The 21,757-nt window shown below is 42.0% G+C and overlaps 1 long non-coding RNA gene across 1 annotated transcript; it reads left to right on the top strand.

The window, feature by feature from the left end:
* Positions 1 to 13,970: 13,970 nt before the first annotated feature.
* On the top strand, positions 13,971 to 21,360 carry LOC142166339 (uncharacterized). The gene is made up of 4 exons (XR_012696686.1): positions 13,971 to 20,220; positions 20,293 to 20,494; positions 20,609 to 20,744; positions 20,813 to 21,360. It is a non-coding gene; the product is annotated as an uncharacterized LOC142166339 (long non-coding RNA).
* The last annotated feature ends 397 nt before the right edge of the window (positions 21,361 to 21,757 follow it).

Below are 21,757 nucleotides of genomic sequence, written 5' to 3'. Positions count from 1 at the left end.
GGCAATTTGAGATCACTTAAAGCCCGAATTATATGAAACTGGTGCAGATAGAACATAAAGAAACACTATTGAAACGCATCCTGCCGCATCAGGTTGAAGCTAAAGGTAAGTTTACCCCAAATTGTCAGGGGTCGTTCGTGGTAACGAGAGTGTTGTCCAATGGTGTTTTGTATTTAACAAATGTAGAAGGCAAATGTGTGGATATGATTATCAATTCTGATGTAGTCAAAAGATATTATGTATGATTTCTTTGGTTTGTTTAATTGCGTTGTTTGTACTTGGCATGCTTTGAAGATTGGATTGACGAAGGCATTTTATTCTGCTATCTAAACACTTTATCCTTTGTTACCCCTTTGAGCCTTATTTATTTTCTTTCATATCCCTCTTTTAGAATCAGAAGCAGAGTTTACAAATATGATACAGAAAAAAAAAGAGAAAAAAAGAAAGAAAAATGGAAAAAAGAGTAAATAAAAGAAAAAAAAAGAAAAAGAAAGAGAAAAAGAAAAAAAGAGAGAAAAGTACAAAAAACAAAGCAATTCCTATGTCATGAACTACGTTCGACCTGATTTCTTTTAAGGATACGTAGGCAGCCTCACAGTTCGGTTCCATCAAAATAAAAATTTAAAAGTCCTCAAGCAAGAAATTGGGGCAGAAGTTGTGGTTGTTGTAAGAGATCTGATTCAAAAAGTTATAATTTTGAGCCTTTTAAGCTATTTTTGAGCCTTTACGATACCCTTTGTTTCTAATCATATCCAAAAGCCTACATTACGGTCCAAAGAAAGACCTTCTGACCAATCTTTGAGCAATTCCAAGTCAAGCTAATAGAGGTATGATTCTCATTAGGGGCAACACTCCGTTCTGCACAAGGTAAAAAAATGAGAGTGTCTTATCGGTGAAAACCTTCACAGGCACCATAAGTTGACGATAAGTTGAGAGAAAAAGCAAAATGAGAGAGGTTTGATAGTGAAAACCCTTCAGTCACTAAAAGTCGAATGAAGGATTGTGAATCAGATAGGATAATCAGAGCATGAAGCTCAGTTTCAAGGCGAAGAGGTACAACAAGAGTTGAACATTAGACTTGCTTGACAGATTAGGCCACTTAATCCAAAGGTGCATGTCATGGTCATTAATGTTGGTATCCACATCTAATAAGTTTCTTATTTGTAGTTTTCTTGTTTGGAATCATCTCTTTCCATTGTCATTTACTCTATTCCTTTTGTCTTGTTTACTTCCTCTTCCCGAGTCTATTTGGTCAGAACAAGTGAGAAATGACTTTAAAATTTGCCACCAGCTTTCCAATTGCACAAAGCGGGGTTTGGCTAGCACATCAAAGTCGTATAAGTAAAGAAAGAGCAGCAAGCGCACTGAGTTGGTGACAATCAATGTGCTCCGAGATTCATGTGAAATACAAAGGTTCGGTATAAGTCAATTCACGGGCAATATAACAGATAAAGGGTATTGGGTTTGAAAGGATCAGAGGTATTTTTTGTGTTAAGGGTGACAGAGAAAGTGTTTAGTTAATGCACAAGCAATGTCTTTCAAGTTGAAATCATAGTTATCATGGCAAGTAAAGGAACAATTGCCTCAAAGTCAAAGCCACAAACCAACCACCGTGTTTAAACTCACAATTTTTCTTTGTCTAAAATTGGGACAAAAGCTATGTTCATATCAAAGCTCGGAAGATTGAATTTTTATGGTGTAATGCCCAATTTTGCCTATGCAATGGCTATTGAAAAGATCATATCACCCCTAGGAGAAACACTTCCTAGTCTTGGTTTTCAAGTTATATTTTGTTGTAGGAGATGCACTTCCTAAATTGAGATTTTAACCTTAGGAGACGCACTTCCTAATTTGGATCATACGAGTTTTAGTCATCGAAGTTTTCACCCCTTGGAGACGCACTTCCTAGTTTTGGCCATTTAAAATCACCCCTAGGAGACGCACGTCCTAGTTGGAGTCATTGAAGTTTCACCCCTAGTATATGCACTTCCTAGTCTGGGTTCTTCACGATATACTTTTAGGAGACGCACTTCCTAAATTAAGATTTTACCCCTAAGAGATGCACTTCCTAGTCTAGGTCATTTAAGTTCATTCCTAAGAGACGCACTTCCTAGTTTGAGTCATTGAAGTTTCACCCCTAGGAGACGCACTTCCTAGTGTGGGTTTTTCAGGTTATATTTTTAGGAGACGCACCTTCTAAATTGAGAGTCCATTCATAGGAGACGCACTTCCTAGTTTGAGTCATTAAAATTTCACCCCTAGGAGATGCACTTCCTAGTGTGGCTCTTTCAAGTTATATTTTGTTGTAGGAGACGCACTTCCTAAATTGAGATTTTACCATTAGGAGACGCACTTCCTTGTTGGTTCATTTAAGTTCATTCCTAGGAGACGCACTTCCTAGGTTAAGTCATTGATATTTCACCCCTAGGAGAAACACTTCCTAGTTTGGGTTTTCAAATTATATTTTTTTCTAGGAGACGCACTTCCTAAATTGAGATTTTACCCCTAGGAGACGCACTTCCTAAATAGAGAATTCATTCATAGGAGATGCACTTCCCAGTTTGAGTCATTGAAGTTCCACCCCTAGGAGGCGCACTTCCTAGTCTGGGGTTTTCAGGTTATATTTTTTTTAGGAGAAGCACTTTCTAAATTGAGATTTCACCCCTAGGAGACGCACTTCCTAGTTTGAGTCATTTAAGTTTGGCTCTAGGAGAAGTACTTCCTAGTCTGGTTCATTGATGTTTTACCTGTAGGAGACGCACTTCCTAATCAAGGTCTTTCAAGTTATTCTTCTAGGAGACGCACTTCCCAAATTGAGAGTTCATTCATAGGAGACGCACTTCCTAGTTTTGTTCATTCAGATTTTATTTTTAGCAGACGCATTTGCTAGTCAAACTTATGGTTTTACTCATAGGAGACGCACATCTTAGTCTAGTCTTTAGTTTACTCTCATCATTTCATCAATAGTATAAGTGGTTTAGAATTTTACTAACAACTCACAAATCTTCCTAGTGCAAACTGGGATAGAAAATATCGTTTGTTTTATTTGTTTTGATTGCATGCACCCAACTGGAAAACAAGGGAATATGTTTTGGAATTATCTCAAGTTTCAAGGGAAAGCAGCAATGTTCAAAGGAAGACGGTTTAAGTTTAGCAATCAGGAGCCCACCTGGAAAATAAAGGGAAAACAAGTTAAGGGAAAAACAGTACAAGTGTTGGAAATCAGGAGCCCACCTGGAGAACAAAGAGAAAGTAGCAATGTTCAAAGGAAGACAGTTCAAGTTCAACAATCAAGAGCCCACCTGCCGAACAAAGGGAAAACAAGTCAAGTTTCAAGGGAAAAGCAGTACAAGTGTTTGAAATTAGGACCCCACCTAGAGAACAAGGGGAAAGCAGCAATGATCAAAGGAAGATGGTTCAAGTTCAGCAATCAGGAGCCCACTTGGAGAACGAAGGGAAAATGAGTCAAGTTTCGAGGGAAAAACAGTACAAGGGTTGGTAATCAGGCGTCCACCTAGAGAACAAAGGGAAAGCAGCAATGTTCAAAGAAATATGGTTCAAGTTCAGCAATCAGGTGACCACCTGGAGAACAAGGGAAAATGGTTCAAGTTTCAAGGAAAAATAGTGCAGGTATTGGCAATCAGGCACCCACCTAGAGAACAAGGAGAAGGCAGTTCAAGTTTCGAATGAAGACAGTTTGAGTATTGGCAATCAGGTGCCTACCTGAAGAATAAAGGAATTCACTTCAGAATGCAATTCATGTCAGTAACAAAAGAAGCTTACGACAAGAATACGAGTCAACAGTCTGAGGTGATCAATGGAAGTTAGTCACAATCCAAATTAAAAAAAGAGCAAGGCAAGAAGTGAATCCAAATGCACAAGTTGATGAAAGATGTGAGCTGCTCAAGACATGACCGAAGTGACAAGCATGGCGTGGTGTCCGGTTTTGATCTGAAAAGATGAAGAAGAATGAACTAGAACCTGTAACTAGCAAGCGTCAAGGTTCAAATCTAAAGTCTACATGAATAACCATTCAAGACTTAAGATCAAGCTTCAGAAGACTTATAGACAGGAATCTTGTAACTCATAGTTGACAGGCTTAGTTAGTAATTTTTTATTTTTCGTTTTTTGATGTAACAGTAGGAACATGGACCGGAACCTCAACGGGACCTCGATCGGCTCTCCACCTCGGTATACTCCATCATCTCACTCACTTCTAAACTACACGTGGCTTGATTCCTTTATAGCCAAGGATATGCAGGCAGCTCAGACACCAGGGCTCGGTCACATTCTTCTTTCTTTTAGCTTTTGGTCTCTTCAAATAAGAGTCGGGTCAAAAAACTTGTCTAGTCGTTCTTTGTCTGAAAACTCTTCGCGTTTCCAATCAACGAGGGGCAGCTGTAGATATGTGATTTTTGACCCTCCCCAAGATTTTTTATATTTTAGTATGTAAATATTTAATTTAGGTTTAATATAGCTATTTTACTATTTTTGACTATTTTACTTTATTTTCGTCACAAAAAATGAAAATTACAAAAAACAAAACAGTTTATTAATGTTTTGTAGTAATTTTTAATCTTGAAAAATATCAAAAATAGTTTTGTTTTAACGGTCAGTCTTATTTTAACAGTTATTTTACTTAAGTAGGACTAATTAATAAATGAGATCGTATTTTAGTCTCGTTCGCGGGGAAAGAGTAAAATTTGGGCTCAAAAAGTCCATTTTAAGCCTAATTTTCAGACCTAGCCCATAATTCCCAAGCCCGTAATTCCTATGTCCATACCCCTTAACCTAAAAAAAACCTATAAAAACCTAGACCCCTAATAAACAAATTAGCCGAAAAGTGCAAAGAAAAAAAAGATCTAGAATTGGCATCGACCGTTTTCAGCAAAAATGAAAAACCCCTCCCACGATCTGATCTGCAAAAAGCTAACCCAAAATACGCCTAAGATCTAAAGGAAATAGTATTTCAACCTATACTTCAGGGAGCTAACCTAAGATCCTTAGACTAAAAACTGACAATTCGCCGCAAAACAGGACCCCCCCTCCCCTTGAAGATCGTCTTCGTCGACCCTTCCCCCCACTTTTTTCATTTTTTCTTCAGCGGCATAAACCAAGAACACGACCCTCCCTGCCACCAGCACTTCATCTTCTTCAGCAGAACACGTCCTTATCTCTCTTCTCTTGGAGACACTACTACATCGTCATCGTCTATGGCAGGATCTGGCCGGAAATCCATTAGCGGACCCCTAACGTTTCATCATCCTTGTTCCGACTAAGTCCAGAAACTATCGTCGAAGCCAAGCAATAGAAGAAGTTTTTTTAGTTTATGTTTCAGTTTGTATTTCGGAACTTTGGTTTTGCAAATACTGGAGTTCGACTGAGGTATTACCGTTTGAGTTTTGTCTGCCGGGGGCAGGATTCATCGAGGTTTGGATTAGTAATTCGCTTGTTTTGATTTGTTGTTATTGAGATCTTCTTTCACTGTTCATGGCAGAAAATACGCAGCAATAAAGGTTTGTTTTCCTTTCCGATATTGTTCTTTTCGCTAACGTTTCATTTCGTATTTGATTTAATTTTTATGATTTGGATGATTTTTGTTTGCTAGTTTTCTGCTGGGACATCACTCTGTTTATTACGTTGAATTTTCCTTTAACATCGGATTTTTGTCACTACTTTGTTGTTAGAGTTCTGTTGAATATGTTATTTCACAATTAATGGTGGCCTTATAGGGTCGAAATTAGCTAATAAAATAATTAACCTTTCAGATGCTCACCAATTAGTTATCATTCCTTTGTTTGTGTAATTGTTTTCTCCGTAGTTTCGAATTTGATCGCTTAGTTAATTGCTCGTATGTTTTCTCGAATTGGTTATAGCTGGACATGATTTTGTCACAATATGGAAATTTGGTTGCTATACATCAACTGAACTACGTCAAATTAGATAAAAGGGGGCCCGGGTGTGCATTTTATGTGACCAGACTCCAATTTCCAACAAGGCTAAATAAAGCGTGTCATGAACCACGGGTGCATTTTATGTAGCATGGCTTACGATGTGTTTTATATAACCTTGAATTACTTCTTTAAATAAATAAAAGCGGTTTTAAAGTTAAAAATGCACATAGGTTTAAAAGTGTTCTAAAATTAGATAATCAGGCAAATAATAATAGTTGAGCGACCGTGCTAGAACCACGGAACCCGGGAATGCCTAATACCTTCTCCTAGGTTAATAGAATTCCTTACCCGAATTTTTGTGTTTGCGAACTATAAAACAGAGTCAACCTTTCCTCGATTCGGGATATTAACCGGTGACTTGGGACACCATAAATTATCCGAAGTGGCAACTCTAAATTTAATAAATAAATCCTGTTTCGATTGTCACTTAAATTGGAAAAGCTCTCTTATACCCTTCCGGGTGGTAAAAAGAAGGTGTGACAATTGGATCGGTACGACCTTTAATTTTAAGCTGGCGACAGTGGCTCTTACGCATTGGGTCGGTACGACCTCATAGTATAGGCTGCCGATAGTGTCCCTTACACATTGGGTCACTATGACCTTTAATTTTAAGCTGGCGACAGTGGCTCTTGCACATTTGGTCGGTACGACCTTTAATTTTAAGCTGACGATAGTGGCTCTTATGCACTGGGTTGTTACAACCTTTAATTTTAAGCTGGCGACAGTGGCTCTTATGCATTGGGTCGGTACAACCTCTTAGTATAGGTTGGCAATAGTGGCTCTTACACATTCTGTCGGTACAGCCTTAAATTTTAAGCTGTCGACAGTGGCTCTTACGCATTGGGTCGGTACGACCTTTAATGCAGGCTTTATTTTCCCCTCGTTAAAGACTTTTTGAAGTATTTGTGTTCGCCCGACTCTTCAACGGTTCGATAAAAACCTCGATTGTGAGCCGTTAGGTAGCGGTAATTGAGCACCTTGGGAGGTTTCGCTCAACAGCCGAATTGTTTTGAATCCTGTTGTTTGGAGATGATATGATCGAAGCTCTTTTGCTTATGCCGAGGGTAGCCTGGTTAACCGGTTCTTTTCGAAGTCTTTTCAAAGTAATTGAAGGCCTGTTATTTTATAGCGACGATCAGGCATCGCCGAGTCGCATTACTTTGGTTGGTACAGCCTTGTGACCGTAGTCATTGTGTTTGTCCAGAGCCTTTAAGTCACCGAGTGAAGTAGTTTATGCGTCTAAATCGAGACGATTCCTTTTTAGGGGTCTTATGATTTCGGATATATAGACTTAACTTTAAGATCGGGTTTATACCTTTTGTAAGGTCTTATAAATTTTCACATGCCTTGCTTGAGGTCTTACAAATTTGGTTGCTTGGTACAAGTATGATTCATGCCTTACTTGAGGTCTTATAGATTTGGTTTAGCCTTATAAAAGTTTTACGAGGTCGAGGTTGCCCATATGATGTCTTATGGCCTCGAATTTGATAAGTCTATGGGATGGCAATTGATGGAAGTCCCCAGGAAATTGAAAGTTTTCTTGGCTCTGGTGTCATTTTTTGCAAACTTTATGTTGCCTGATTGAGGGCTTACGAGCTCCAAGCTTCCGACCCAGAGGTCATGCCGCTTCAAGTTTTTGACGCCAGTCCCCGAGTGTTCGAGACATTTTGGGCATTGGAGCCATTTTTGAAAACTTGATATTGCCTTGTTGAGGGCTTACGAGTTCTAAGCTTTGGACCTGGAGGTCGTACGACTTCGAGTTTTTGACACCACTCCCTGAGTGTTCGGGACAGTTTTGGCTCTAGAGTCGTTTTTGTAAAAATATAGCAAACTTCTTTGAAATGTGAAATTCTTTGACGGAGGGGAAAGTATTCTTTGATTACTTGGTACAAGTATACATGTTCTCGCTATCAGGGGATGGGTTATTCTATACGGGCACAGTTCGTTCGACCATTTATCCCGGTACATCGTTTTCCTATCGGGACCCCATTTTTTATGCTAGTCCCCGAGTGTTCGGGACATTTTTTCTCTGGAGCCGTTTTTGTATAAAATAGCAAACATCTTTGAAACGTGAAATGCTTTGATGAAGGGGAAAGTATTCTTTGATTACTTGGGACAAGTATACATGTTCTCGCTGTCAGGGGATCGGTTATTCTATACGGGCACGGTTTGTTCGACCGTTTATCCCGGTACACTGTTTTCTTATTGGGACCCCATTTAGCACATCTTGGATTCTCCGAGGAGGTGACAATTCGGGGGGGATGCCTCCCAGCATTCGAGGTTGATTGAAGAGAAGCCTTGAAAACTCGTTGAGTCTTCCTTAGGTAGCATATACATGTTGCCTCGTTAAAAACCTTGTCGGTAAAAAACCCTTTTTAGGGATGAAAAATCTTATCGAATGAAAAGAGTGCAATGCGTGCCTTTGAAACCTACGGCCTTTGAGCTTTTAGCAGTAACAACATTTGGGCATTTATAAATTCCAATTACTTGGAAGTTGTTCGCCTTCCATGGTACCGAGTTTGTAGGACCCTTTTCCCACTACCCCAAGGATGCGGTACGATCCTTCACAGTTCTCACCTAGCTTTCCTTCATTAGTATTTTGACTATTCAAGGTGACTTTCCTTAGGACTAAGTCCACGATTCCAAAATGTCGGAGATTTGTTCTCCTGTTATAGTATCTTTCGATCCTCTATTTTTGTATGGCTATTCGGACCAGGGAGGCTTCTCACATTTCATCCATTAGTTCTAGAGTACTACTCATGGCCTCATTGTTCGAGCTCTCGGTGGTGTGTTAGAATCTGGCGGTAGGTTATCTGACCTCAACCGGTATCAAAGCCTCGGTGCCATATACCAGGGAGAAAGGTGTTTCCCCGTGCTTGATATTTGAGTTGTTCGATATGCCCAAAGCACTTCGGGTAATATTTCTCTCCATCTTCCCTTTGCACTTTCCAACTTTTTCTTTAAGTTTTGAATGATGGTTTTGTTTGTGGACTCGGCTTAGTCATTTGCACACGGGTGGTAGGGCGATGACAGGATCCCTTTGATCTTGTGGTCCTCGGGGATCTGAGTCTCTTTGCTTCCATTGAATTGCTTCCCCTTATCACACGTTATCTCGGAAGGAATTCCGAATCGGCACATGATATGGTCCCAGATGAAATTAATGACTTCTTTTTCTCTTATTTTTTCGAAGGCCTGTGCTTCAGCCCACTTTGAAAAGTAGTCAATCTTTAATAAAATAAATTTAGCTTTGCCTAGCATCGTCAGTAGGGGTCCGACGATGTCCATCCCCTATTTCATGAACGACCATGGCGAGAAAACTGAATGTAGTTGTTCACCAGTTTAGTGAATCATTGGGGTGAACCTTTTGTATTTGTCGCATTTGTGGAAGAATTTTGTTGTGTCCTTCTCCATGTTGTCCTAATAGTAGCCTGCCCTAATTATTTTCCGAACTAAGGAATCGGCACCAGAGTGATTTCCACAGGTGCCCTTGTGGATCTCTCGGAGCACATAGTCTGTGTCTCCCGGCCCCAGACATACTGCTAGGGGGCCATCAAAATTTCTTCTATAAAGAGTTCTATTTTCGTCTAGCGAGAATCGGGTTGCTTTGGTTTGTTTGGCCTACGATTCTTTTGGGTTCGTGAGTAGCTTCCCGCTCTCCAAATAATCGATATATTTATTTCTCCAATCCCATGTTAGGCTAGTGGAGTTGATGTCGGTATGGCCTTCCTCGATCACTGATTTGGATAGTTGAACGTTAGATCCGGGGGGTTTGTCATCTTCCTCGACAGACAATCCTAGGTTTGCGAAGGCACTGGCTTCGCTATTCTCCTCTCGATGTATGTGGACCAAAGTCTATTCTCTAAAGCAGTGCAATGTGATTTGAATTTTGTCTAAGTATCTTTCCATCTTGTCTTCCCGTTCCTCGAAGCTCCCATTTACCTGATTTACCACTAGGAGGGAATCGCATTTTGCTTCAATGACTTTAGCTCCTAGGCCTTTGTCCAGTTCCAGACCTGCAATCATAGCCTCATACTAGGCTTCATTGTTAGTTAACCTTATGGTTTTTATAGATTATCTAATCACGCGCCCGTAGGTGGCCTTAGAACTATGTGGAGCCCGGACCCTCTTACGTTCGAGGTGCCGTCAGTGAACAAGGTCCATATCCCGGAAGATGTGCCCGTTTATAGCAAAAGTTCTTTCTCGACCTCGGGTAAGAGGGAGGGAGTGAAGTCGACTATGAAGTCTGCCAAAATTTGAGACTTGATAGCCATTTTGGTGCTGATACTCGATATCATATCCCCCAATTTCGATGGCCCATTAGGACAATCGGCCCGATAATTCAGGTATATACAATATTCTTCGAAGGGGATATGTTGTTAAAATGCAAATATGCTGACATTGGAAATAAGGTTTCAATTTTCGAGACACACTTATTAATGCAAAACCTAGTTTTCCAGGTGTGGATACCTGGTTTCGACGTCACCGAGGGTCTGACTTACCTAATAAATAGGGAATTGCTACCTTGTTCTTCTCAAACCAACACACCACTAACCACTGTCTCGGATACGGCCAGGTATAAATACAATGTCTCATCCTCTTTTGGGGTGTAGAGCAAAGGCGTGCTTGTCAGGTAACGCTTCAACTCCTCTAAGGCACATTGGCATTCCGGAGTCCATTCAAAGTTGTTTTTCTTTTTGAGCAAGGAGAAGATATGGTGACTTCTGTCCGACGACCTTGATATGAACCGGCCCAAGGCTGCTATCCGCCCCGTCAGCTGCTACACGACCTTTACGTTATTTACCACCGTAATTTCTTTGATGGCTTTGATTTTGTCGGGGTTGATCTCGATTCCTCTATTTGAATCTACGAAAACTAAGAATTTGCCTGATCCTACCCCGAAGGCGCACTTCTCGGGATTGAGTTTCATGTTGTAACTTCTGAGGATGTCGAATGTTTCCTACAAATGAATCAAATGGTCCTCTGCGCACAGGGACGTAACTAGAATGTCGTCAATATAAACTTCCATGGACTTGCCTAATTGATGTTTGAGCATCTTATTAACTAGGTGTTGGTATGTGGCCCCTGCGTTTTTTTAGCCCGATGGCCATTACATTGTAACAGTATGTACCATACTTTGTGATGAATAAAGTCTTTTTTCTATCCTCGGGGTTCATCTGAATTTGTATATACCTTGAATAGGCATCGATAAAAGTGAGGGTTTCATGGCCGGCCATGGCATCGATCAAACGGTCGATGTTGGGCAGTGGGAATGAGTCCTTTAGGCACGCGCTGTTCAGATCTTTATAATCTATGCACATAGCTTATTCCCCTTTTGGGAACTACCACCACATTGGCCAGCCATTCGGGATATTTTACTTGCGTAATAGACCCTATCTTTAGGAGATTCATTACCTCATCTTTGATGAATGCATGCTTTATCTCAGACTAGGGTCTCCTATTTTGCTTCAACATTTTGTACCTGGGGTTGACACTTAGTCGATGGGTATTTATCTCCGATGGGATCCAAGTCATGTCTAAATGGGACCAAGGAAAGCAATCGATGTTGTTAATAAGGAATTGAATGCGTTTTTCCTTAGTTCGAGGGTTAATCACGCCCCCTGGTATACCTTCCGATCAGGGAGATCATCGATTAGTACAGCTTGCTCCAGTTCATCAATAGTCGACTTTGTTGCATCCGATTCTTCTGGGGCAATGAAGGTTCTGGGAGCGAGGAAATCCTCTTCATCATCATCCGGGATTTGTTGGATTTCCAAATCTTCCGAGGTGGAGTGTGCAGAATTTGGTACCCCTTCATGGACCGTGAATGTGTCCTTTGACGCGTGTTGCTCTCCATACACTGTCTTTATTCCGTCCTTTGTTGGAAACTTCATAATTTGATGCATCGTCGATGGTACCGCCTTCATGTTATGTATCCATGGCCTACCGAGCAAGGCATTGTACCTTGCGTCACCTTTAATTACGTGGAATCTGGTATCTTGAACTGTATCGGATATGTTAACCGGGAGGGTGATCCCTCCTCTGTTGCTTCGCCTGCCATATTGAAGCTGTTGAGTATTCGGGAGGTAGGTATGACTTGATCGAGTAATCCAAGATATTCTACCATCGTCAATCTAATTACGTTGGCCGAGCTACTTGGATCCACGAGTACACATTTAATTTGGAGGTTATTTAAGAGAAACGAGATTACCAGCGCGTCGTTGTGTGGTTGATACAGAGTCTTGAAGTCTTCTTCACTGAACGCGAAGGTGTCCTCAGATGCACGGCCCTTGGTTTGCCCTTTTGTTTCCGTGGAAACCTTTATTCGCTTGATCACGGGCCCCTAGGGAATGTCACTCCCCCCCCCGATAATCATATAAATGATATGATGAGGTTTTCCCACTTCGCTTCCCCTGTTTGCCTCTCTTTCTTCCTCGGTGAGATTTTTCCGAAAGTCTTGTTGATTTTCTCGGCTTATATTCCTGTTGGTGTGGGAACATAAGCCAATGTGTTGAGTGTTGTGCGAGACCATATCGACGAGAATCGGTTCTGGTGCAACCTCAAGGTTTTGTGGTGGTACACCATTATCTGGAATAGCTGCACCATACTCTCTATGGTCTTCAAGATCGTTGTTGTCATGTGCGTTTACTGAGTCAGACATTTTAACCTGAAATCAAAGATTCTTGGACAAGAAAAAGCGTGAAAGATAACTTTCGTTATGTATTAAACCAACAAGAAAACAATCCTATTATTTTTAGCCCCACGGTGGGCGCCAAGCAATTTACATTGAAAATGGTAATAACAATTAGATTTGATTTCGTGGTTCTAAAAATAGATGATCTGTTTTTATGCTAGTTGTTTAGGCAACAGATGCTAAGTGTGAGACAAGGAAGGTAAGAAAAGAACTCAAAAATTGTATGTTTACACAAACCGAGTGGCTAAGAATCTGGGCCTCAAGCCTAGTTATACGGGGCCTCGGGGTCGAGCTCGGTACTACGTTACGGACATCCAGTAAGGGTCTAACATCTTTGAGAGCTTTAATGAAAGCTCTTTATGATCAATAATGAGCAATAAATTAAGAACAATCAATAGAACACAATAAATGTAAGTAATAAATTTGAGTAAAGAAACCAAGAGAATACATTTAAGTTAGAGAGCAGAGGGAATGTTCTTGTATTGAATGTTGCGAGTAGAATATTGTGTATCAGATAATCCTTACAAAATTACAAGGTTCCCCTATATATATGAGGGGAAAATCCCAATATTACACATGCGTAATTATTACATAAAGTAGCCGGTACAACCACTCAATCAGCCTGGTGCAGGTGGTCACTGTTTGTGCAGGCATTGTCACAAAAATACTACTACTAGGGAACTTCCCACTTACTTGTGATAACCACCGGTTCGTTCTGCCACGACAGAGGGCACGAAGAACCCTCGAAGACTTCAAACCCCGAGCTATTCCCCGGGCCCTTCGAAGTGAAATTATGTAATGCCTCCTCGATCGTGAAATTGGTCTTTCCGATTTAGCTGCATACAAACTCTTATGACTCAGCTCTATAGCATGATTTTGATTTGAAAGAAGGGTAACAGACTCCTAAATGCCTTGTAGTTTCCTATTTATATAATGTGGTGAACAACACATCTATAAACTAGGCTCTACTAGACACGACTTCTAGACTCCCTAGGACAGAACTACTCTGATACCAAGTTTGCCCCGCCCAGAATATGACGAGGCGTGGGCAGTACCCGGTTCCATACTCGGTCTGGGCGTACCACTCTATAACTGTAAACTCTAGAGGGTTAACCCTCAACTTAGGCCGATGAGGCCATATTCTGAATCATATGAAAATATCATCTATTTCATCTGAGGGGTAAACATACCCAAAAGCTTATATATATATATAATTGTGCAAGCTGACGAGGCCGCCATGAATATATACTGAATACAAACTAACAGGACTTGTCGAGGCTTCCATGAAAATATACTAATATACAAACTATACATGACTCGTCTACAAGACTCTAGAGATAACTGAACGTTACTATGGTCGAGACAGGGCCTCGACTTACCCATCAAATCTGTATATATAAAATGGACTCCAAGGCCTAGACCTGGTAACTCCGAGGAAGTGGAGCTTACCAGCCATGTTGATGTTTGACTCTGTCTACTTGGAGGGCTTGTCCAACTGTCAATGAGGACCTACAGGCATGAAATGCAGCATCCCCAACAAAAGGAACGGTACGAAATAATGTACTGAGTATGTAAGGAAATAGAATAATTGAATGCTGAAACTGAACTGATAATATAATAATTGAAAGTAACTGGGAGTCAAAGATAACCTGAAGATATGATTACCTGTTGATTCTGACTCAACTCTCTCAATATAGTAAGTAAAATAGTTGCCCGGCCTTATAAGGCTCGTTATGTGTGACTGCTCTGCCGTAGTAGGCTCGCTCATAGGCGTTCGTCCATACTAGGCTTTATATCTGGGCTATCCTGGGATCGCTCATAGGTGCTCAACCACAGTAGGCAAAATATATAACTCACCATCTAATAAGAGGTTTCCAAATAGGAGCCTGTCCATCGATTATAGCTTGATGGTTGTGCGAATACTGTAATAATGTATATATATAGAGAGATTCTCTGCTCTCTTAGCTGGAAGAAGACAAAACTAAAGTGAATATAAAGTCCCGATAAGGGAGAATGCTGTAACTTATGAGACTAGGAAAAGGTACATAAATTCAGGAATATGGACTTCTCTTTATGTCTTGTTATCAAACACATGTAGTTACTAGATCATGCCAAAATAAAGGAAAGGTTTAGTCTTAACATACCTTAACTTTGTTGAGTCCTTGATACCTTCCAAGTAATTCTTCATACAACTCAACTCCATCTACCACAGCATAATGAGATTCAAAATCAGTGTGAGTAAACACTAAGTTTAGAACATTAACTAGTAGCTCATTTACGTAAATTTTTGTAGCATCTCCCTTGTAATAAGGCCCTCCTCCAATACCATAGACCAACAACAACAAGGACACCACAATAACAACATGTATGCATCATTTTCCAACCTTATCTCCATAACAATATACCACAAAACAACCTACACTCGTAATCACTTCATACATAAAATGACAACAAAAGTAGTGCCAAACAACCTAAAGAAAATAACGACGAACAACAAGACTACCTTTCCGTCATTATATGCTGTTTCCCCACACCTTTTCTCCTAAAAATCTCCATAAAACATCAGCACAAGAGGCCAACGCGAAACAGCCCACAAACAATCCGCTACAAGTCAAATAACTCGAACTCACGACTTACGATCACTGTCCCGTGAGTTCTGACCATTAGGAAAAAAATTTATCAATCTTCCTTGATATTTAAACACTTAAATACAGATACTAGACATTTCTTAATTTTGAAGTATGTTTACCGTGAAAATGGTAATAATAATTAAATTTGTTAATGGGATTCTAAAAATACGTGATCTATTTTTATGCTAGTTGTTAAGGAAGTAGATGCTAGATATGTGAAGCTTGACGATAAAATATGAACTAAAACAAGGTTATAATCAAACCGAGGGGCTTACTGTCTAGGCCTCAGATTGACCGATGGGAGGCCTCGAGGTCGATGCCTGGGCTTGGGCTCGAGCTATCGAGGATAATCAGGAAAGGGCGAACAGTTAGGATATAATTAAAGGAGGCTCTTTATGGCCAATATCAAACAATAAATGAAGAACAAGTATGAAAGCAATAAATGAAAGAGGTAGCGTCGAGCGAGTACGTTAGAGAGAGAGAGTTGTTATTGTTTTTGTGGGGAATAGTTGGAGCAACAGCAGCCCTTTACAAAGTGGAAAGGATCCCCTTTATATAGGAGGGGAAATACAACATAGTACAAAATGCATTAATTATAAAGATACGGAGATGGGACGGCTAAACATGATATCAGACTCTGCTAGTGTTATTTGCTCGCCTTGGGAATTCCGCATCCTCAGGATCGTCGTTGGATTGAGCGTAAATGACCCTCGAGGGAGAGAACTCGATCGCAGCCCCACAACCTCGAGACCTCGATATGACTACCCGAGAACACCTTAATGACGAGGAATGGGACCCTCCGATTTCACCGTATACAAATAGTCTCTGCGTTTCCAATGAAGTAATAGGAAACAATTTTGAGCCATCGTTCCAGGGCATCATTGTAGTAACGTCAACCGATAAGGGCATTAAATGCCATGTTCTAGAAAACCGTGCAATAGTTGCCGTCAACTACGATTATCGAGGAAACCACAAACTACTTATTGGCTCGCCCTTTCAGCTGCCCAAGCGGTTCCTATAAATATATATACCGTTTGACACTCCTTATTTTCACCCCATCTTAAAATTCACGAGTCAGAACTCATTGCCTTTTACACTCTTCCATCTTGTTTTAAGGAAAGTTTTACCATTGATATGGCTAGGATTTCCAGAACGGTTCCTTGGTGGAACGAAGTTGCATCATCATCCTGATCGTCTAAAGAGAAATCTAGAGTGATTCCTTCCTTCAAACAGTGTACTCCACCTAATCTCAATATGTTAAAGGATTTTAACATCGATACCACTTCATCCACATTGGGCCGATGTGAGCACGTGTCCTGATGTATTAGCATCGTGACCAACATACCAACGGTGAGAAAAGACTACCGATGGAGCAAGGAAGTAGGCTAGCTTCCTTTACGTGTATACCTACCCGTTTACCTTGGGTCCCGATAATTCTTCTGAATCCTCTCCCCCAGAGATAGACCCGGTTATCCTTGACTTCTGTGACAAGTACCAGGTGATGCTTGGTCAGATCTATCCTTCTTTCTGAAGGATAGTATTGATGCTTCGCCATTTCACTGAAGGGGTTGGGGGTGAGACTTTTACCCTCAATCATATGATCAGGATGTATAGCCCTCGATTTTATCGAGGTTTGATCAGGCTCAATCATCGGTCCAAAAAATCATTTTTCTCGAGCATCGATGAGGGAAAGGATCGAGGTTAGATGAGCAGATTTGTCCAGGTAAACACCTCAGATATCATCCCAGCCCAAACAATGCCCTTTCCAGAGAAATGGAACACGCAGTGTGAGCAATTTTCCCTAAACCACTTATTACTACTTTCCTTTTGAATTAACGACCTCTGTGTGCTTCCTGCAGCCGCTGCTTGGTACCCTAAGGCAATTTCGGATTTGTCAGGATGCATCGAGTTGTTGGAGAAGACATTCCAATGTCTAGTTTGGTCTTGGACTGACTTGGCCAACGAGCGATGGGTGGATAAGAATCACGGTAGATTTTATTTACCTCCTACCCGCGCCTTTAGTGGTGACATCCTACGGTTACTGTGCTTCTGCATATCTTGGTGAGAATATGTAGATGAGACCATCCCCTAGCGGCAAAGTGGCGGTTTTGGATCCCGGTGAGGGCAAAAAGAGGAAAGGCAAGGCAACTATCGCCCTTCCTATGGCAAAGAAAACCAGGTCACTCGAGCATCGAACTGCTGCTGGGACCTCTACTTCAGCTTCAGGGGAGAATCCCAACACCGAGGAAGAGGATGACGATGAATGCCAGCTAGCGCAGAGGACGAGGTCGGATGCGAGAGCCTCACAGGTTCCTCGATCGGAGGCTACTGAGTCTGGAACGGATGATTTAGGCCGGTCTCGTAAACCGGAGACCCTTGAAGATGGTTTAAATGCGGCCTCAAATCGCGCAATCGGGTTCAATGCAATTTCCGTTGGGGGACCTCTGCTATCAATCTCGAAGGGTTGGGTCCCGGAGCTTTTTAGGAGTAGGGGTTGCCTTTTGGGGAAGTCGGTGACATGAACGACTTCATCGCAGGCTTCAAGGTCTCATCGGGGGAACTGAGGAATGCTCAAGAAGCGGTCAACGTCAAAGCAGAGATTCCTCTCCAAGGGGGAGGCTCTATTGCCAACATCTTTGATGGTGTTAGTGATAGTGTCAGTGTTGATGTTCCCGGTGCTGTCAAGGTGGCAGAGAAATTCATGTGGCAGGTGATAGCCACTTTTGTGCATTTATTTTAGTCTTCGGGTGTTGTTCTCTGTCTTCCTAACTTTTTTTCTATGCTTCAGTGCAAGGATATGTACGATCATGCCTTCTTTCGGCTTCGCGAGGAGCTTTCTTACCATGAAAAGGAGTGTAAGAAACTTACCTCAATGCTGCGGGATTCGGAGGCTCGCTCTGCCCGGGGAGGGAAAGAACTAAGAGAGCTCTGAGCTGCTTTTGAGACGGCGCTCCGAGAAATGGCCGACCTTGCTGTGCACGTATTTTGCCTTGCTTGTACCCGACTTCTGCTCCTGTATTTTGACATAAGTTGTCTTACCTTTCTTTTGTAGGTCAAGCAGAATGGTTCACAGATTAGCCAACTGAACACGGAGATTTCTGGGATGAGGAAGCAAAGTGAAGTAATGACTAAGGAGTTGGCGACATCCCAGGATCTTTTCAGGAATGCTCGCAAGGAGGTTGATTCCTTGGCCGCGGACAAGTCCTAGGTTGAAAGAAATGCTGCCACTTTTCTGGAAGACGCAGCCACGGCGCACAAAATAACTCGTGACGTATCGATAGCAGCTTAGCAGAAGCTAGCTCGAGCCATTAATCGTGCTAAGGCAGCAGCGAGGAGGGAGACCCTGGAGAACATCGAGGCAAAAGGCGTCTACCTGTAAGCTGATCTCGAGGAAGCCCGCAAATTGGAGAGAGAACTGGCGCTTTTAATTTCCCCCAATAATGGCGAATATAGTAGTGACGAGGAGTAGTCCACAAGTCGTTTCTCATCCCCTCTTTTTCCCTTTGTATGCAGCCCCCGCGGGATGGATTTTGTAAAGATGTCTTTTGTGGATACGTTTTTGGCAATGTAAAAAAGAGGGGCTTTCCTCCTTTCAGTTTTTTTAGTCTTTCCTTTTTTGTTCCTTTGCTTTTGCGGATTGACTTTCGACCTTTAATGTTGACCCTTTGAAATTCATTCTTGGAGCAACCGGGACCCTCAAATTAGGACATGCCCCGGGGTTAAATCAGTAGCTCCTATCGGACTAGTGCTGGAGATATCGGGGAACCCCTGAGGCCTAGCAGTTTTTGACTTTTGCGAGATAACAACATTTGTTTGATCTGGTAATGGGGGGCCTCGGGGTGATTCTTCTAGTATGTTTCCATAAGAGGGGGTGATGTTAACGTAGCCAGAATTAATTGGCCTTCTGGGTAGGCAGGCAGTTGCTGCCTTGCCCCTATATATTTATTCACTTCCCTTTCCAATGGCGATTCTGCGGCTTAGGCATATTATCCCTTCCATAGAGTTTGGCATTCATGTTAGTTCTTCTGTTGCTTCAATTCAAAATTTTTGCACAGATCCACATTTTTATCCTCCTATTCTATCGTAGCCATGAATGCTATGTCGACGTCCCACCGTCGGGGAGAGGAGAGTTCTTCTTGTGCTCCGCATTTGGTTGGTGATAGCGACTCACCACCGATGCCCAGTGAGCGAGCCTCAGGGTGCCCTACCTTGAGGAGAACTATCACGTCGGGGAGGCCTCCTAATGTTATTGGTCATCGGGAGCATGTTTCGAGGATTGTCTCATCAGTGGGAGAAGAAAACATCGAAATAATCCGAAAAAAATACGGATGGGGAGAAGGGCCGAGGAGAGCGTCATGACATACGTTGAGTGGTTTTTGAACATATACACGCATGTTTTTGCACCGGGTTTCCCCAATCGGGTCGTGCTTGATTTTTGTCGGAGATATCAGGTTACACTGGCGCAGGCTCATCCCTTCTTTTGGAAAATGGTGCAGGCGATGAGATATTTCACCAATAAGGTCGGGATAGAGGTTACCCTCAGCCATCTCGTGAGGTTATATCGGCCACTGCATTACTGGGTCTTGATTTATCTACAGTGTTGATCCACCCGAGCTCCTATCGTCGGCAGCGAGGAGGACGAGGACCGGGAATGGATGAATCAGTTTGTTCAGATTCGAATAATCAATGTCATTCCTAGAGAAATTTTGCCATTTCTTTAGAAATGGAACTTCACATGTAAGTGTCTCATTTGAACCAACATCGTTTGGACCAGAGGCAGGCTCCGTACTGATATCTTTTCATTCCATATTTGTAGCAACTCATTGGTCGTCGAACGAGGTCCCCAATTTAGCCGACTGGTCTCATAAGCCAGTTTTTTACTCGATTTATGATAGGCACCGGTAGCGAGATCAGTCCAAAGGGATATGAGAGGCAAAGCATCGTGGTAGGTGTCCAACACTTTGCTTCCAAGAAAGTGGCGCTTTTCTTGCCGTCTTATTTAACTCAACTCTTGCAGGTGTCGGGGGTTCTTTTGAAACAAGGTCGTATCCTCCGGGGTAGGAGGAGAGATTGCTGGCCTCTGGATAGAGGAGTGATGACAAACGAAAAGATGCTCTGGGGTGCGGAAGGGCTTGCAGTGAGGCGACTCTTTCTCAATGGTTATGGAGAAGCGATTCGATCGATTGGCCTTCGGCGAGGCTCAACGGCTTGGCCTCATGGTGAGTTTTGATTGCTGTAAGATTATTCCGGCCCCGTGCCTTTCTCTCTCTATTTTTTTTATTTAGTTTTCTTTCATAGGCCTTTGATTGGTTTAAATCCGAGCTGCTTTGTAGTGAGGCCCCGTTGTGGGAAGCTTCGGAAAGGGAGAAATCCCTTAAGCTTCTTTGTGCAGAAAAAGAAAGCAAGTTGGTGTCCCTACGGCGCGCGGTGGACCGTAGCCGGAGCCGTGAGATCCGCCTAGAGAAACAGGTACCCTGTATTTCACGTTGGCTTGCATTCTCTTTTTACTTCAGGATCTTGATGTTTTGATATTTCAGTTGGAGGACAAGGCGGAGGAGGTGAGACAGCTGTAGGGCGAGGTTGGCCAAGTCAAACATGAATTCAACGAGCTGCAGGCGCATGTAAGTTCTCATTTTGCGGCCAACGAGAGGGATCTGGCCATGGTTTCTGTTCTTGGGGTGCAAATCCAGACCGTTCATGAAAATGATTTGTTCGGGCAAATTTGATTGCAAGGCTTTTGTCCGAGCTTTCGAAGGCGAAGACCAAGGTGGTGAATGTCCGGGCCGAGGTTGTGATGAGCAATACCAGGGCGGGACAAAAAGTGGCGGCCTTGTCACGCACCAACCTTGGGAGGCGCGACCGGCACTCAATCGAGTGAACCCAACTGAGCAAGACTTATTGACACTTCCTACCCAACTCACTATGATTAAGGAAACCATGCTTCCGTTTATTTAGATAATAGCAAAATCGAAAATTCAACATTGTTAGATCAATTTTTTATATCCCGAATCTTAAATTATGGCTACATTTCCACGATTTCATCCAGTTATAGTATAGAAGAACTAGAGCATAGGGTTACAACATAGTTCATTAACCCATCCAACACTCATATATAACCGACACAAATGTCTACGGATCCTCTATGGATACAAAAGACAAATTATGACAACGTCAGCAACAAGGCCCTGGCCATACCTCAAAAGTGGAGGTCTACAAAAAAATGTATTACATAACCCCTTGAAGGAGAAAGGGGCTCGCCAAGACTTTGAACGGAAGACACTCCGCTACGCGCGATTGGTACCATCCGCTATGGATCCACCTACATTCATTTAAAAATGTAGCGCCCCCAGCAAAATGGACATTAGTACCATGGAATAGTACTAGTATTTATAACTGAACACCATCTTGTTAGAAAGAACTTTCATACAAGAAAAAAACGAGGAAATCACAAATATAACTCAAAAGCTTTAAATGACCACAAC

This window comes from Nicotiana tabacum, chromosome 11, assembly GCF_000715075.1.
Source record: "Nicotiana tabacum cultivar K326 chromosome 11, ASM71507v2, whole genome shotgun sequence".
NCBI lineage: Eukaryota > Viridiplantae > Streptophyta > Magnoliopsida > Solanales > Solanaceae > Nicotiana > Nicotiana tabacum.
This window is presented reverse-complemented; position numbering and strand designations above follow the sequence as displayed.